Source organism: Ambystoma mexicanum, chromosome 1p (genome assembly GCF_040938575.1).
Source record: "Ambystoma mexicanum isolate Mex_15411 chromosome 1p, UKY_AmexF1_1, whole genome shotgun sequence".
NCBI lineage: Eukaryota > Metazoa > Chordata > Amphibia > Caudata > Ambystomatidae > Ambystoma > Ambystoma mexicanum.
Window position 1 is genome coordinate 128,874,082 of NC_090921.1, and position 18,441 is coordinate 128,892,522.

The following is an 18,441-nucleotide window of genomic DNA, read 5'->3' on the forward strand; positions in this document are numbered from 1 at the left end:
ACCCCGCCCAATCAGGCTTCAAACCACAACATGGAACCGAAACCACTCTGGCCTCAACTGGGATGACCTTAAGATCACTGCAGACTCTGCAGGATGCGCTGCACTAATTCTCCTCGACCTGTCTGCAGCCTTCGACACATTTAACCATTCAATCCTCCTTGACCGCCTCCCTAGGAATCCATGGAACCGCTCTCAAATGGATCGCCTCCTTCCTCAACAACAGGAAACAAATAACCCTCCTATTGGCTGCTCGCCCAGTTAATATTGGAGTACCGCAAGGCGCATGTCTATCAGCTCTCCTATTCAACCTCTGTATGTCCACCCTCCCTGAAATCATCCGCCTGCACAATATCCTGTGCTACAACTACGCCGACGATACCCAAATCATCCTGAAACTCCAATGCTCCAGCTCTCAGCCCGACCTCGCAGCCTGCCTCCTAGATATCGACCGTTGGATGACTACAAACCACCTCCTCCTAAACCCCACTAAAACTGAAATCATGACGTGCGGCAACACTGAACTTCTCCCTCGTCCACTGACTTGGCCCCCTTCCATGGGCCAACCGCCCACCCCCTCCGTCACAGTAAAAAAAACCTTGGATGCACTATGGACTCTGGCATAACCCTCTCCCGACAGATCAACAATGTATCTAAATCTTGTCACTACCATCTCAAAATTCTCAAGCGCATTTTTCCCTACCTCTCTTGCCCGAACAGACTTGCCGCTGTTATGTCCATTGTAATGTCGAGACTGGACTATGCCAACTCCCTTTACCTAGTAGTCCAGCATACCACCTTAATAAACTACAAACAGTGCAAAATGCTGCTGCTAAAATGCTACTAGCCCTGGGTCCAAGAGACCCCACCTCTCCAGCTCTCAGAACCCTCCACTGGCTCCCAATTGGACGAAGGGCCACTTTCAAGACCCTGTGCATCACTCATCGTTCAGTGCACAAGACTGTCCCCCTATACCTGCAAGATAAACTAAAACCTTACCTCCCACCCGCACCGTAAAATCAAGCTCTGCTCTCGTTTTAGTGATCCCAACCACCAACTCCGTCTGGATCGGAGGATCCTCTTTCTCAACTTTGGCCCTGACTCTGTTGAACTCACTTTCACCTCACATCCGACACACCCAAGACTATATGACATTCCGCAAATTACTAAAAACATGGCTCTTTCTATAACACCAAAGACAACCCTATCGATATGTCTGAACTTCGAACAACCCAATGACTAAATACACAATGAGACTCTCTACCAGGTGTTCAATGACCTCTGATCCTACTGACAGAATAGGATGGATGGATCGAGTGGATGAAGGGAATGGATTGAGGGAATAAATGGACGGAATGGGTGGATGAAACAGATGCTGTGGATGCATGTATGGAGTGACGGATGGTGCGAACGGATGGAGTGGATGGAGAGGATGGAATGAATGGAACAGATAGACGCATGTGAAATGAAGGGCTTGAATGTATGGCACGGATACAGATGAAATGAATGGAGAGTGCGTACATAGAGTGGATGGAATGGATGAACTAGAGAGAATAGGCTAGATTAATAGAACTGATGGAGGGAGTGGATGGGTGAATGGAGTGGATTGATGGATCGGACGAGTGGAATGGAGGATGCATGGATAGATGGAATGGATGGAGGGGAATGAGTGGATGGATTGGACAGATGGACAGAGTGGTTTGATGGAATGGATGCTAGAAGGAATGATGACGCAATAGAAAAAAGATGGACGGGTGGAAGGGATGGATGACATGAATGGTGTGGATGGACGCATGTGGGACGAGTGGATGGCATGGATGCATGTGGAATGATTGGAAGATATGTACAGAGAATGAATGCAATGGATTGGTCGGAATAGGTGTATATAGAACTTATGGATGGAATTGGATGATGTGTGTGGAATTGGACAGAATGGATGGATACGGTTGGATAAAACGGATGGATGGAATGAATGGATGAATAAATGGAAATGATAAAATGGATGGAACAGACTGAGCAGATGGAACGGATGGAGTGGACGGAGTAGATAGAATGGATGGGTGAAACGGATGGAGTAGGTGGAATGGATTGAACAGATGAATGAAACGGATGAGGTGGATGGAATGGAGAGAGTATATGGATATGGGATCGATCAATGGACGGAACTGATGGAGTAGACCGAGTGGATAGAACGGATGGATCGGGTGGATAAAATAGACGGAATGGCTGGAATAGGTGGATCGAGTGGGCGGAATGGATGGAATAAATGGAGTGGATGGAATGATGAACTGGGTGGAGTGGATGGATTGGATGAGAAGGATAGAGTGGATGGAATGAATGGAGTGAATGGGGTGCAGAGAGTGGTTGGAATAGACGGAGTGGATGGATGGACTGGATAGGGTGGAAGGATAGATGGATCGAATAGATAATATGGATATAGTGGGTAGAACTAGATGGAGGGGCTGAAGTGGACGGAATGGATGGATGGAATGGACGAAAGAGATGGAGTGGATCAAATGGATGGAGTGGATAGATCGGATGAGAGGTGGGCGGAATGGAAGGAATTGGTGCAATGGATGAAATTTGTGTATTGGCTGGAATGGATAGAATGAATAAAATGGATAGAGTGGATGAAATAGATTAATGTATAGTGAATGAAAAAAGAAAGTGGATGAAGAGGACGGAATGGATGGGGCAGATGGAATGTATGGAATGCACGGAATTGATGGGGTGGATGGAATAAATGGATGGTGTGGAGGGATGGAATGGATCGAGTGGATGGAATGGGTGGAGTGGATGAAATCGAAGTGGCTAGAATGGATGAAGTGGACGGAATCTATGAAATGGACAGAATCGATGGGGTGGATGAAATGGACGGATGGAATCAATGGATGGTGTGGAGGGATGGAATGGGTGGAGTGGATGGAATGGGTGGAGTGGATGGAATCGAAGTGGGTAGAAAGAATGAATGGATGGGGTGGATGGAATGGATGGAATCAATGGATGGTTTGGAGGGATGGAATGGATCGAGTGGATAGAATGGGTGGAATGAATGGAATGGGTGGAGTGGATGGAATGGGTGTAATGGAAGAAAAGGATGGTTTGGATGAAATGGATGCAATTAAAGGAGTACTCAGAATTATGATTAATTAACCTGCGCTAGATCTTAACAGGATTGTGAACGTTAGCCTGAGTTGCTTCTACATAGGAATGCAAATGTTGGCATGTCGCACACTTGGGTGGAGCTGTGAAGATTAGCCTGGATCGCATCGAGATAGAAACACGAATGTAAATGTTAACAAGCCCCTCACGTGTATCACTGTGTACTCTGCCTTCCTGTTCCTCGTGCTGTTGCTATATATCTGTATCCACCCCTCGTCATTGTAAGCCTCTTGTATTGTCTCTATGTGACCGTGTGTCACTCTGTTCCATGCCACCCCATTCACGTCCCTGGTCCTGGGCGCTTCAAAGATAACCATCATATCACATCACTACGCTTACTCTCTACTATACACCATCATTCAACTAGAACACAGCTATACCCCAGATTAATTCGGCCTAGATGTGCACATACGTAGAGCGAATGGGTGCGCAGAGCGGATGTGGTGCGCAGAGCGGGTGCGCGCATAGAGCGGCGATTGCATGGAAAGGACAAGTGCATGGAGCGGATGAAAGCGTGGAGCGGGTGAAGCAACGGAACGGGGGACATAAGGGGATGGAATGAGGGACGTATGTGGATGGAATGGGGACGTATGTGGATCAAACGTATGAAGTATGTGGAAGCGACTGGTGTAATATGTGAAAGGTACGGGTGAAATATGTGAAAGGTACGGGTGAAATATGTAGAAGGTACGGGTGAAATATGTAGAAGGTACGGGTGAAATATGTGGATGGGGGCATAAAACAACTTAAAATTCACGGAAAATTACCGTAATACATGGAACAGATCCGAGTGCGTGGAGCGGACTGGCGTGCACGGAGCAGACTGGAGCACATTGAAGTGCGCAACATACATGGAACGGGTTGGAGTGCACGTAACGTTTGAAAGAGCATGTAAACCATCATATCACATCACCATGCTTACTCTCTTCCTTAGACCACCATTCAGCTAGAACACAGAGATACTATCACACCATTCGGTATAGCTGTTCTCATACTAACATCTGCCTCATTCCCTACATCACTCTAACTAAACACTGCTGGTTTCACACCCATCAACCAGGTGTTCTCCTCAGGCCCAACACAGCCAGAACCGGTCTGGATAAAACTTGCCAGAACAAACACATACACTTGATATCTCGACCACCACACCTACCGCTAGGAAGCAGCTACTACATGAACACCACACCGCTGCACACATATCCGGTGCTCACACGCACCTTTGCCTCTCTCTACTGACTCGAACTTCGGTTCCTGAGGGCGTTCAACCTACCAGCGCCTTGAGACTATACCAATGGTACATAAGGCGCTATATAAATGCAAAGTAACATAACATACAAATACAACCCCATGAACACCTCATCACCCTAATAAAACGCAGCTAGCCGAGCACATTCCGGCCGAGTTGCTCACATATGCGTCCTTCCGGCCTCACACAGCCACAGCCCAGTCTGGGTGTCCACCCACCAGACTGCACACATCCAAGAGCTATCTCCAGCACCACACCAAACGGTAGAATGCAGCTACCAGCCGGCAATTACATCAGCTGCACACATATCTGGTGCACCCACACACCCAATGACACTATCTCTGTCTACTGACCAGAATTACGGTTCCCGAGGCCGTTCAACCTACCAACGCTTTGAGGTCATACCAATGATATATAGAGCGCTATATGAATGCCAAGTAACATAACATAATGAACTGTGTTAGCACATAACAGTGTGTGGACATTCCTTTGTGGGGGCTTGGGGACTACACTGTACTTAAGAAACAGCCTGCATCACCTCCTGAGAGCTTAAGCCTTGGTTGCTCGTCCTTCGCTACCCTATAGAGAACCTTGGCTGGGGTGCTCTGGGCTTCTACTCTGCCATATCGAGGGCAGGAGTACAGATACACCCTCCAGCCTTTACAAAAGTGACCGGGAGTCGCAAAGATATATTAGTTGCCCCCATTGGTGTTCACCAAAAGCAGGGACAACATATCCCGTGCGATAGCTATGCCTCTACCAATAACTCGACCAAAAGAGCATGAGGAGAGGGGCAGCGTCGAAGGGATAGGGTCTGTTGACTCTCCAGGATGCCCAAAATCTAATACAAAGGCAAAACCGAGGGGGGTGGAGTGCTAGAACTGGATCCAATAGGTGTTTTGGGGGGGATGCAGGGGTGTTAACGTGCCCGTGGATGCTCCCGATCATTCGCAATCTCTCTATGCTGAAAACGTGGAGTTAAACGTTGTTGGGGACGAGCCGACTAGCCCACTTAAGCCTGTGTGGATTAAGAGAGGAAATTTATACGGCTCCTTTATGGATACCCCCAATCTTCCTAAGTGGGGAAATAACTATGCTGGCGATGTCTCAGCTCCTGAAAGAGGTGGGGTCAGTAGGAGCGGAAGGAGTGCCTACAATGGGCCCTACAACCCGTCTGCAAGACCCCAAGATGATCCAAAGTCCGATAGTGTTTCATACTTAGCAGAGCATCAACTATTTAATACAAAGCTCTGGAACAACCCACCTCCTCTCTCTAGGGCAGAGAAATCCTACTGGAACTTCCGTAAAGCATTAAAATGCTTTTTACATAAAAACTGACCAGGAACTTTCTGTCCCACCACACAACAGCCTGTTCTGTAGGATAATTGCCACCTGGTTTTATACCCATGTATGAGAACTGCCGTATGGTCACCCATGGTCACATTGTACTTGCATGCAACTTTGCCTGTAATACACTAGCTTGACTAGTACTTGACGTAGCCCGAGCGGACGCTGAACGCTTATTGCGAAATTCTGCCGCTTGTTTTACTATTGATGAATCTTCATGTGACTTTAAGCCTCATTGATTGATTTGATTTTAAAATAATATTGCATTGCAACATAGTTTCATTCTTTTTTACCTGCGCCACCTTTGATACATTGTGTTCAATTAACTTGCAACACTGTCACTCATACTCCGGGAACACTGACTCCCTGATCTTCATTTTGAAGTCAGGAAGTCTGCTTTCTTTGTTTCTTTCCGCTTCGGTGTCCCGCTTCCAGGCATTATTTAAATCGTTGCCCTGGTGTAGACGCGTAGTGGTCGCGCCCGCCGAGAGTGCGCCGAATGTGTATGAAAAGGCAAGCACATCTGGAAGCCGACTGGGACATGTTTTTTGCCAACATAATGCAGGCCTTAACAACGTGAGTAACTGCAATGACAATCTCAGCTATTCACGAGCTGAGCTGATAGAATTGGCACCCGAAGGAACTTTTCACTATGAAAATGCTTTACATACAGTCGCTGGAGATATGGGATCTGGGATTTGCCTGGTTGAGGGAGAGGCCTTGGGGGAGGGAAGCCAGGTGACACTACTAACTTTCTGGCATGTATGCTGATCGATGCTAGATCAGCAGGTACACATCAATATCCTCTATATACCAGATTGAAAGATACTGCTCCTGATTTCATGAGTATCACAGAGACTTGGCTCTCAGAGTTCTGATCCAGATCTGTGCCAATTAATGCCCATTTCCTATGCTGCACTCCCTGCTGATAGGCCACATCCCTGCAGAGGTGGGGGGGGCTAGCCATAATCTACTGTGATTCCTTCCAGTGTCTCTCTATTTCAGTAGCCCACTCCCTGCCATTTGAACTGCTGTTGATTAGAGCACATGTTAATGTAAACATGACCATCCGTTTTTTACTGCTATATAGACCGCCGTCTGCTAGCCATGTTGATTTGGAAATTAACTTTGCTCAGTGGTGGCCAATTAGAGTCCGACACACCCTAATCTGGTGTTGTTGGGTGATTTCGATACATATCCTAATGAGCCTTCTGATCGCTACTCGAATAATGTAGTGACCTGCTTATCAGATCTCTTTGGGCTTGTGTAATCTTCCCACCCATTAGTGGCAACACGCTTGATCTTATTTTCAGAGAGGCTGAAATGGTTTCTAGCTGTACCCTGGACCAGTTGCTTGGTCCGACCATTGTCGGATTCCTTTTTTGGTCCATATCCCACGGTCTTCAGCTTCGTAGACGGTGGCACAAAGTTGTCTTGATTGCCACGACGGAACTACTTTCAGGGGAATTTAGGATTTCTAGGAAGAAGGGCGAGGATCCTTTTTCCTCTCTCCTAAGCTCCCTTGAGACTGTAGCCGATAAACTAGCAGTTAGCCTCCCCCACTTTGGCAGAACGAAGCCTTCTGAGATGTGGTATACTCCTGAACTTAGATCTCAAACAGCTGTGTCGGCGTCTTGAGAAATTAGCAACTGAAATATGACAATTACCCGCAACCTCTACAAGCAAACTGTGCTTTGTTATCACCAGACTATTCGATCTGAAAAGGCTAAATATTAGGCCACCCGGATAACTGAAGCAACCTGCACTTCTAGATAACGTAGCTCAGGAGCTATTTGTGTGATCCGCGGGTAACTCCGTTAAACCTCCTGATGCCTAATCAAGATGCAATGAAATCAGTGCTTTTTCCATGAAACAATTCTTGATATTCGCAAGGGCATTAAAGATCGGCAGACTGCTAAGGGTATACCGCAGATTCGGCCTAGCAATGGCCCCTCTACGTCAATTTTAGTAAACAATTTTAGTTGACCCAATAAATTAGGAAACTAGTTGGATAGCTCTCACAGGCCTTAAATTGGCCTCCCCATAGATGCGGTCCCTCTTCACATTCTGAAAGCTTTTCCTCAAAGGGCCTTTGGCATGTTGACTGATGCACTGCAGTATTATTTTTCTATGAGCTTTGTGCCTCTTGCCCTTAAACATGCTGTAGGCCTGCTCCTTTTGAAAAAAACTAATCTGGATCCTAGAGTGCCTGCAAATTATAGGCCGATCTCCTTGCTGCCAGCAATGATGAAGCTGTTGGAGGCAGTGATTACCTCTCAGATTTCTAAATTTCTGGAAGATAATGACTACCCGCACCCTTTTCAATCCGGCTTCCATCCCAAGATGGGGACGGAGTCCGTAATTATATTTTTGTTAGATGATCTTGCGGTGCTTTAGCAACGCAGAGAAACCGTGGTACTTATTGTCCTAGATCTCTCTGCGGCTTTTGAAACGACATATCACAAAATCTTATTGACTAGGTTGGAGCAAGCGGGTGTTACCGGTTCTCTCCTTGTAGGGTTCAGATCTTTTTTGGAAGGCCGCTCTCAAACAGTTTCCTTTCAAGCTTGTCTCTCTGCTCTTGTGGAGTTATCTTGTGGAGTTCCGCAGGGGTCGGCCTTGTCCGCTCTTCCTTTTAATTTGTATGTTCGAATGCTGGCTGGCCTCATTTCAGGATGTGGAGTACTCTTGTACTCCTATGCCGACATGCGGCTCATTTCAGCTGGACTCTTCTCAAGCTGCAGCGCCCAAGAAACTAAAAAACTGCCTGGAGAAAGTTGGTAGTTGGAGGTCGGCCAATTGGCTGCAACTACACAGAAATAAAACAGAAGTACTGGTGGTCGGGCCCCATGGGAGGGACCATCTCTGGAATTCACAATACTGGCCTGAGTCACTTGGTCATTGCTCGGCTCCCTGTGCCTCTGTTAAAAGTCTTGGAGTGAAACTTCTTCCAAGCGGATCACATGAAGCCCAGATTTCTACCATCTGTAGCGCTGGCTTTGGAAAATTGAAAGCCTTGAGGAAAATTCTTCCCTTGCTTGCCTCTAAAAAATGCATTACACTGGTGACAACTACTATAATGGGCTCCCTAGATTACTGTAATGGTATGTACTTGGGCCAGGCAAAGTACAAGATTCAGCGGCGGAATGTCCTTCAGAATTCAGCAGCGCAATTGGTGCTTAAGGTACCTTGTCTGACTCCTTCTCTTGCTCTTTTACATCGCTTGCATTGGCTGCCGGTGGCCACACAGATCAAGTTTAAGATCCTCTGTATTGTACACCGAGTCGTGCATAAAGGGGTCCTCGCTATCTCAAAAAGAAACTGGAAAGGTACTGTCCAGCAAGAAGTCTGCGTTATGAATCCAATGTGCTTCTCGAGATACCTAAATATCATCGAAAGCGTTTGGGTGGCCATTCCTTTTCAGGCCTGGCACCTAGCCTGTAGAATGCTCTTCCGCTATATCTGAGAGCACTGGTTGCTTATTTCCCCTTCAGGAGAGTGCTGAAGACTCACTTGTTCTAATCTCCTTTTCTTTTTAGTTTAACCTGCGGCATCTGATTGTTTTGAGCTGCTCCCCCTAGCGCCTAGATGCCCTCAGTTTGTGCGTTATACATTTTATAATAATACTTTGTACCTGCAACAGTGCCTCAATGCCTACGGGTTGTATGTGCGCTTTACAAATTAAATAGATAAATAATACGAGAACTGACCCTGCAAACAATCTACCTAAAAGAGCTGAGCATCATCATCTCCAAACTAAATGATACCCAAAAGGATTGCTTTACGGAGAGCCTGGAAAAAGTGGTTACGTCACTCCATAAGTCTGCTGGCATGGATGAAGTATAGAAGGGTGGTATTGGTGGACACAGAGGATGTATGTGTGGTACCCTCCGGTGACATGCAGGAGGTTCAGAGAGAGGATGATAGTCAGGTATCTTTTGTAACCATTGACTCTAAAAATTCAAACAAAGGAGAAAAAAGGAAATTGAAGAGTAATTTGGTTTGGGAATTAAAAGCCTCAAAAGCCACATCCTGGAAATATTTGCATAATGTGGCTTTTTCAAGACCTCCAGGAGCGGATCTCCATAGGGGAATCCTAAATGGAGAATGGGAAGGAAAGGGGAGCAAGGGTAAGGCAGCTGGACAGCAGGAATACAATGGAGGTGCGGAGGAATGCTCTGAGGATGGGGGACTGGTAGCCCTAGAAGCACCTGGTCAACTTATTGATCTAAAGAAGGAACAAGCCGAGTATGAAATAGCAGACTCTAGATTGGTGGATGTATTGGAAACGAAAAACAGATAGATGGTAGTGGTATTACAAAGAAAAGGAATAGGGATGAATGAGAAAACAAACCTACGGTATCTTAACCCTGCGCTATTCCCTCAGATTAAACTAGCAGGGCCCATTATATGAGTCACCGAGTAAGTAATGAGGGTATTTGGAATCTGGGTAGTGAGGACTGCTTAACTGGCCCTGCACCTGCAAAGGATTATAGGACTCTTCCCGGAGGATATAGCACTTTAACTGGGGAAATTGTAAAGGGCAGATATATTGATATAAATCTGAAAAGGGGGAGTGTTCTGCTAGACGCTGGAGCGCGGGACACCCCGTATGAGGAGGTGGAGAGAAGAACAACAGCCCCGGTACTGTCCGAATTGGAAGTGAGAACTATAGTTAGGAATATTCTGGCTGAGAATAATCTTGGGGAACCCATGAAAAAAGAAGAGGCAGGTACAGTGGAATCTGTTCGAGATCCCACAGAGAGGAGACTGGAAACTCATGTAAATACTTCAGGTGAACCATTGAGGGAGAACCTGGTCCATTTGTCGACTGATATGTTTAGTAATAGGGATGGTAATAGAAGTCGGAGGGGAGACAGTATTTCGAGGGAGCAGCCATTTAGGCTGCGGGAACCAATATACCCTGAAGTACCAAGTCTCACTCTTACTTTGAACTATCGGTTGGATGAAGGTGGACCGAAATCTCTCCACAGATGGGCATATTAGCCCTTTTTGATGTTATACCTGTGCTTCGTCTCATCTGCTGATATCTAAATTGTTGATTTTATACATCCCTCTTGCTGTGATTATGTGAGATGGTAATCCCTTCCCGTTGGTTATGGGACGTTCTATTAAAGGAGTCTCCTAACCTACCGAAATGTAGTTATGACATTTCGATTTATAAGAATGAGACGAATGTTCATTTGGAGACAACGAGGGCCAATTTTGAAGCAGGGGATGAACCTGAAAAGGGTGAAAATGTCAGGAGTGAAGGGATTCATCACGCCAAATCGACAATGGTTGCGATTGCCATTAAGAGATTCTACTGCCCAACTAAAAACCATGAGTCAGCCACTTTATGGCAAGCTCTTCCTCACTTTCCTAACATGGAACACTAGAGGTTCTATTAATTTGCTGTCTAATGGAAATGTATGTAATGATTTGAAATTATATGATTTAATTTTTTTTCCAAGATACATGGGCTAAAGGTAGTTTGGTATATGATGGATACGAGGTAACTAATATCTATGCACGTCAAGACCCAAGAGTCGGCCGAAGGGCGGTTTGACAGTGGCCATAAAACAAGGGCGAAACATCTTCAAAAGAGGCGAATGGCAGATCTTGGCTATCATTTTAGTAAATGCCATGGAAGTAGTGAATGAAAGTTATATAGCGTATATACTCTTAATAAATGTGTGCTGGACCTCTGAGAACACTTTGGCTACAGCCTTGGAAATTTTAAGTATAAGAATTGAAGAGTGGCTCTCTAATTAGCCTGGTGGGTAATATTGTTGTCAGGGGACCTGAATACGCAGTGTAACATAGCAAAGATGGATGTTCAAGACTACCTTATGGTGGACCCCCATAAAGTGTCTAAGATAAAGTGTCTAAGAACAAAATAAATGTAGTCCATGGTTCCCAGTGGCTGAATTTTGCGGATAGTTTTGGTTGACAGTGGTCTCATGGCCTACAGGAGAGGAAGGAATCTAAAGGACTCTCTAATCGAAGCTCAATGCCCTAAACAGTCTATCCAAAGAGTACTGCAGAAGCAAAAACCCGGGGCATAGCCATGCTTAAATTGCCAGCACTGTTCGAGTGTAATTAAGGGAGATAATATTCGACAACCAGGTAGAAAGATCAAACTCAGAGACTTCGCCACTTGTGACAGTAAGAACATCAGTTATGCACTCGGGTGTCCCTGTGGGAAACAATACGTGGGGCAGACAAAAAGAAAAGCTAAAGAGCGTTGGACGGAACATAAATCGAACTTCAGAAACGCTAATGAAAAATCACCTATTTTTAGGCACTTTCGGGATAACCAGCACAACACTGTACAGCTAAGATGGGTTATTTTAGAAGTAGTACACCCTCTACCCAGAGGGGGAGACATGGGTGACATGCCTAGCACAAAGAGAACGCCACTGGATCTACCATTTAGATGCAGTGGCTTCCTTAGGGTTGAATGAAGGCTTATTTAGGTCAATTCCTGCGAAACATCCATCCGTAGATATGAGGGATTCAACTTTCTGACCCCATTTCTTACGCCTTAAAAGCTCTGCATGCTGTAGTGTTTTGGAACTAGATTGTGCACTATTCAGGGGCAGTATTGATATTAATTCTCTAAATCCCTGGTTGGGATTTATTACGCTTGTCTCCAACTAATTACATTGTTTTGATCTGCGACATCATGCAGATGAAAATTACTATAATGTTTCTGGGACATTGAGGTTCTTGCTGCAGAATTGTCTGTATGTTTTAATACCATATATATTAGAATGTGCCCTCTATGGAGACAATGGGTAATTAATTCAATGTTCCGATTATATAGACATCAGACTATTGGAGAATTAACATTTACAAGTTAGACTAGGCACAGCAGAGATCAGACTGTGTGCTCTCCAGAGACAGTGATTGAATAGATGTGGCTCACACTTTTACTGACACCAAAACATTCGGGTAGAGGCTTATCCTTTGTTGACAAGGCGTTTCTTGGGGTATTGGTCCCATTTTACTGTGTTCTTGATAGTATGTGTAGCATGACTCAACTCCTCAAAATTTCTATGGAGTTGTATACAAGGGGCTTTCCCTAAACTGGTTCACCCCACTCTAGAGAGTCCCCTCCTTCTAGTATGATCCTTGGCACCTGGACTCTATTATCTTCCACCTTGGGCAACATTTTACTGGGATTGTACATTATTTTCTCTTATCATACCTTTATAATGCGTCTGAGCTATCACGCTTACCATTTTGTACGAATGTACACAGCACGTACTATTGCGGACCTGTTGAGTTCGGTCAGGTCTGACCTGGACCAGCTGATACATTTGTATTTGTTTTGTCCATAACATCATCCAATTTGAATGGTTTTTGTAATTCTTGGCCATTATTGTCAATTTATCCTAGCTGTCTTTATAGGCAGTGGCCTGTATTACACAGACCTTAGGGCTAGCCCAGGGTCTCCGAGAAAGGAAGACGGTTTTCAGTTTCAGACTTTATCTTTAGATATATTCGTTTTTCAATGTATCAATACACGGACATTAGGTACAGATGCCCTTTAATGTAGAGATGACAACATTTTCCGCTATCCCCACCGTTGCAGGGCTTGTTTACCCTTGTGACGTTGCAGCTGTCATCACGGTGTGACATCATCACGTTGCCACAAAATTGCTGCATATTATGGCAGCCAGCACCGTGATGTGCTCTTTCCGCTGTGAGTGCAGCTGAGGTTGGAGGTTTATTATTGAGGTAAGCCATGTTGGTGCTAACACCTTTAAATTGCTTATCTTGACCTGCCCTACACCTGCTGACACACGTTCGTTTTCACAGACGAACAGCATTGGCTACATATGGAACTTCATGACCATTTTTGATACAGATACACGTTGATCCTGTGGGTAAGCAGCTGTATTTTAATACGTCTATCTATAACAAAGCATTGTTCTTCAGCTCAAGCAGCTTTATAGCATTATCATTCTACCTTACAGCCATGCAGAGATCATATCTCTAAATTGACTTTAAATACACTATCTGATGACAATACCTAGATATCATCGCTACAGTCCACCTCTGGTTCAGGCACTTGGCGCCGAGTACTTTACAGCCGCCTGGCAGATAGGCACTTAGACTACATTTATGTCTCTTTTTTTTTTAGGATTTCTGCATTTGTAAGACGACCTGTTTTTGCAGTCAGTGTCATGTTTACTTTTAACTGACAGGTTTCAATCCCTGTGATGCGGGATACTTGAAGTACTACACCGTTTTATTATTTCAATATATCTTTTGTATACCAAACACTGAAGGTTTTGAATAATTCGTTTTCATTTGTTGTGAAGACATGGAATAATTAGGTGAGATGTTTTTTCGAATATTGGCTTATTAGGACTACTATAGTCAAAACAGAACTCTGCACATGGATGTATGCATTATTTGTGTCATTCAACTTCTGTGCATATGGCTAAAAATGACTAAGACCCCTGATGAAGAGCTATTGTCTCGAAACACATTGGGTCCCCCGTTTGCTGATGGAATACGTTTTTAAAGTGATTAATACTGTGTAATGCCCTGTTGATTGGCTAACAGATACTCATTCTGTCTGATATCTTAAACAATGTTGACCAATGACACTAATGTGATATGAAAGGCATCCATAACGGTTTGGCTTTTTTGTTGAGCATGTGATGGAGTGCAGGGGACAGGAGTTCTCTAAAGTTAAGAGTGTTATCCTTTTTTAAAAAGGGTTTGCTAGATAGACTCATTCTATGTATCGCTGTCCAGCTAAACCTAGAGGGCGAGTTGATCAACGCCCGTTAGCCCATGTTTTGTTTCATTATGTCGTTCTTTGGCTAATTGTTTTTTTTCCTTCAATATGTATTTGTTAATTTATGTTTAAAATATTTTTAAATGAATGAAATGTATTTTTGTAACTGTTTATATAAACCACAAACAATAAAATAAAAAAGAACTTATGTTCCCTTAACAAATCCCTCCCCTTGATAGGTTTGGTTGTTTGTCACGTACAATGACATCATAGCTTACATATATTAGAGTATAAAGACACTGTGTAATCAAAACTGAAGTACGAGTGTGTGGACTACGACTTGTTCACCTGATTGGCCTACTATATTTGAGCTGACAAAGTAGTACTTTGCCATATTCTTCGAGTCTGTCTGGTTATTTGGGTCTGAGATAATTCCATTGAGCACATGAGTCGCTTCAAGGCACTATTGCACAAACTGTATGGAGCAAGAGGAGGATTGCGGTTCAGTTTTATTTGGGCAAATGGCGGATGGATGATAAAACCCGGCATGGGGCGCGGGGGGAGTGTGTCTCGGAGTCGGAGGGACTGGAGAGAGGATGGCATAGTGAGAGATAGAGCAGATTGGGATGGGGAACATGAGGGTGTCGAAGGAGGTATACAGTGCAGGCCTGCAAGTGAAGGAGCGAAGTGTGGACATCGGGGAATCTGGCAAAGTGATGATATCGAATGTCGGGGTTGGATGGTTGTGAGGGAGGAGGGATGCGATCTTCTAGTAGAATCAAGACGGCACCCAAGAAGTTTGATGATTACATTTGTGGGCTGCTGTATTTGTTCATTTTGTTTTATGTAATTAGTTCTATTTTGAGCAGAGTAAGGGAGGGAGGTGTGTTGTAGTGTAGCGTTTGCGTGTCAGTGCAGCAAGGTGACAGTTTGTCAGTGATGAGGGATTGAAGTGTGCATGTGTGTAACTGTGTTCCATAGAACCTATTTTGTTACGGTTCGGTGTTGCTCAGTGGCTTGAGAAATAAACCATGGGGAGCCACGGATGAAGCTTACAGTGCGTGCGTGTCTTCTGTTCCTCCCAAAGGCACCTACCACACAGTGGCCGTAAAAACATCAACAGCATATCCATCATTCAAATTGTATAGGTCTTTCATGCAATTGCATTTTAACACACTACCATCCATATCCATGCTTGGTCTCAAAATAGGCCTACCGAGAGAAAAAGGGTATTGAGATTATGTAAGAAAGCTATATAACTGTATCGCATATGAAATAAAAAAGAAAGAAGAAATAGCATTCAACTTGCTTATTTATTCCTTCCAACCTGGCAACAATGGGTCTCTTGGGGCTGTCATCCTTCACTTGAATAGGACAAGGATAGTAGGGGCTTAGAGTAATGAAGATTACAGGGAGTAAGTCGGTTTAACAATGGGATTTGCTTCCAGCGGCAAGGAAAGGTAGAGGCAAGGGGTTGGAGGACGCATTTTGAACTGATTCCAGCAAGGGCAAAAGTAATTTAGTAATCATGACAGTTCTGTGGGAGCAGACCCGCCTAACCTCTGGAATTGTCCCAGAGCCTACGGGTTTTCATGCTGTTCTCCAGGGAAGATCATGAAACCTCTGGGTTGGTCGATGCTCAAATAAAATACACGTCTGTCTTCCCTTAGATGATGCATGCGAGTACTGCTGCTCGAGCAGAAAAGTCCACAGGGCTCCCACTGGGGCCTTTAAACACGTATCACTGATCAAATATCAAAGATGTTCAATACTGAGAGGGGCATTAGGGGGAAGCATAAGGTATTTTGGATCAGAAAGGTCAAATAAATCTCCAGATAAATATCCAAGTCTGTGCCTTCGTTTAAACTGTCTCCCATTTACATTTTGTTCTTATTTTAACATACAAACCAACAAGGAAGGGCTTGCATTTATGCATTATGTAACATTTTCCTCACACTGCCTATAAGGAATCAGGATGTCTGGGTTAAAAAAGCAGACACACGTATCACAGTATCTTTTGTTAAGGAGCTTTAAACGTTGAGAGCACATTTGCAAAACGGAAAAGGTAATTTTTAAGCTAGCCCTAGTTTGTATTCTGGAACTTGCATTCCTGCATTCAAGGTGGGTAGGAGGAGAAAGCTACAATTAGAGATGCAGATATCAAGTTACAATTGCTTCATTATTTCTTTCCGAGTCCTAATGCTAAATGTTCATTTGGCATGAGTGTGTGCCCTGGCTGTATATACACACTCATGCCAAATGAACATTTAGTATTAGGAATCTGAAAGAAATAATGCAGCAATGGTTACCTTGATAGCAGTAACTCTAATTGTAGCGTTCTCCTCTTGCCAATCTTAAATGCAGGAAAGTAAGTTCAGTGTACAAACCAAGGCGTAGATACTATATATGCCCCCTTTTAACTAGGGTGTGTCAAGGGCAACACGTACGGTTCTTGGAGATGCGAGTTCTGAGCACACTGCTGGCCTCAGAAATATCAGGGGTTTTGATTTCCAGATGTAGGCAGATATGTGTGTGAGGCATCATGTCTAAAGAGTAATTGTCAGCAATGTCCTCAACGCGAGCGGTCCTCTTGGCATCTCAGTGACCGGGGACAGTAATTCCAAAGCTACAGGAGTCAGGGGCTTATGTAGCAATATCGTTCTGGGGCATTTGCCAGTGTGTTGACAACAAATGCATACATTAAGGTGGAAATGTTCCATCTTAGCAGCTGTGAAGCGAGCAGAATACTTAGTATTATGTACTAAGGGGTATCACTATTTATGGAATCATACAGTTAAAGGGACGGCGGTTACAAAGCGCTTTAACCCAGAAAGCAGTAATTCAGCAGGGCTCGGTTTCCCAGATCTCCATTTGACTACGAATCTCCTTGGATCCCCTTACCAGGTTTATACCGCCGCCTCTCAAACTTTCCACACGCGGAAGCCGTTTAAACCAGGTAGTGTCTAGTTCCCATTCGTGAAACGAGCCATGGCAACGCCCCGCCCACTCTTCGTCACGTGACTCTGGGAACGTTTACTTCGCTACCATGCAAGAAGCGTCCGACGTAGTGACGTCACCTAGTGCCGCCTCCTGTTGCCAGGTCCGCTTATTATAAGCGACTTTGGGCTTGTTTTTGCCCAAAGTCGCTTATAATATTTGGAGGTCGCTTGTCGCGGTTTTCGTCCGCTTGTTGGACCGTCTGTGCGCGTGTAATTGGGCTTGTTTATATTACTGTTAAGCCCATTACACGTCGCACAGAGCGTCCTGCACTGGGCTGCTGGCAGCATTTGACGGCAAATGCTGCTTTGTCTTGCTCTCGGGTGCGCCCTGTATTTTGAATATGCTTAAGTGTTTGGCACTGATGGGATCGTTACTTGCCCACCAGGTGGCCCATCAATGCCAAATGCCTAAACATATGCAAAAAAAGCGCACTTTAAAAGTTTTGTCATGCAGGCAGACACACTGACATGTAAAGATGTAAAGAAGGGGATTGGTTTAGTTTAGCAAGCGTCACTCTATAGCAATATTATCCTGGTGATATCCCCAGTGCTGACGCATTATCCACTAACATCCTTTATTTATTTTTTAAAAACCTTTTTTTGCAAGACTGGGTTAGAGGATTATTGGAATCTATATAAAACATTTTCTCAGAAAGATGTATTCAGGAAGGCCATGTTTCTTTTCAGCTTCCAATTGGCCATGTTACAATATTATATAGCGCCTTGGATTAAGGCGCTATATAAAACAATAAATACAAATATTTCAGGGCCGTATTATTTTGCAATCTGGGATTTCTAGTCACCATGCAATAAAATATTGTTGTTCTAACGCACTATGTCAGTGTTCTGTCTATGTATGTTTTTCTTGTTGTGTTAGGTTTCTTACTTTTGAGACCTTTCCACAACTTTTTAGGTGCACGCTTGTTTTTTCC

The 18,441-nt window shown here is 44.4% G+C and overlaps 1 protein-coding gene across 1 annotated transcript in view; it reads right to left on the bottom strand.

Moving 5' to 3' along the window:
- Positions 1-17,600, bottom strand: part of PPP1R35 (protein phosphatase 1 regulatory subunit 35) — a 209,325-nt gene extending 191,725 nt beyond the window's left edge. The window contains exon 1 of the mRNA XM_069644901.1: positions 17,412-17,600. The gene's annotated coding sequence lies outside the window, so the exon portion shown is untranslated. The remainder of the gene's footprint in view (positions 1-17,411) is intronic.
- Positions 17,601-18,441: the final 841 nt, after the last annotated feature.